General features: G+C 48.5%; 1 non-coding gene across 1 annotated transcript; it reads right to left on the bottom strand.

The window, feature by feature from the left end:
* On the bottom strand, nt 1-119 carry LOC127778153 (U5 spliceosomal RNA). The gene has a single exon (XR_008018423.1). It is a non-coding gene; the product is annotated as a U5 spliceosomal RNA (small nuclear RNA).
* Nucleotides 120-649: the final 530 nt, after the last annotated feature.

Raw genomic sequence — 649 nt, 5'->3', positions numbered from 1 at the left:
ATTTTTTCCAAGAGAAAACACCCTCCAAAAATAAAAGTATGCTGCTGTTTGTGGCGCGTACACGGTATTCTTTAGTAAAAGGCAAAAGAATAGTTTGCTTTTGTGCTCACCACGCAGCTGCTTGAGTTTTCAACTAGTAGCTTCCTGACTATAAGTAGCGGAACAACTAGCTCATCTAACAAGCGGTATGGTACTAAACATGTTCCTGCTTTGGTTTGCCAGCCACCTCTTGCATATGGGCCGCAGTGTGCAAAACAAAGAGAAAACAGTTCGGGCTGTGGAGAATCACAGCAGCAGCAGCAGTAACTTGTGCCTAACTATAATGGGCCTCACATCGGCCCGGCGACAAACACAACAGGCCTCATATACGCCTCTGGCCCAACACTAATGGGCCTTACGTCAGCCATTGCCCAGTTCCTGATGGGTCGCACCTTCATTGCTTTCCCGTACGTTCTGGCCCAACTTTAACGGGCCAAGCACGTACTCGAGGCTATTCCTTGATCCAGCGACTCAATTAGCGCAGCGAGGCATGATGGTGAGGCGGTGGAGATTTTGCTATGTCCTATGCCGATATACAAGGACAGATCTATCATGAGGACAGAGGGGTCCTGTGCCCCCTAAGATATTGTAACTATGGGATGAGCCTCCA

The sequence above is a fragment of the Oryza glaberrima genome, chromosome 6 (genome assembly GCF_000147395.1).
Source record: "Oryza glaberrima chromosome 6, OglaRS2, whole genome shotgun sequence".
Classification (NCBI taxonomy): Eukaryota; Viridiplantae; Streptophyta; class Magnoliopsida; order Poales; family Poaceae; genus Oryza; species Oryza glaberrima.
The sequence above is the reverse complement of the archived record's forward strand: the minus strand, read 5'-3'. Positions and strand labels throughout refer to the sequence as shown.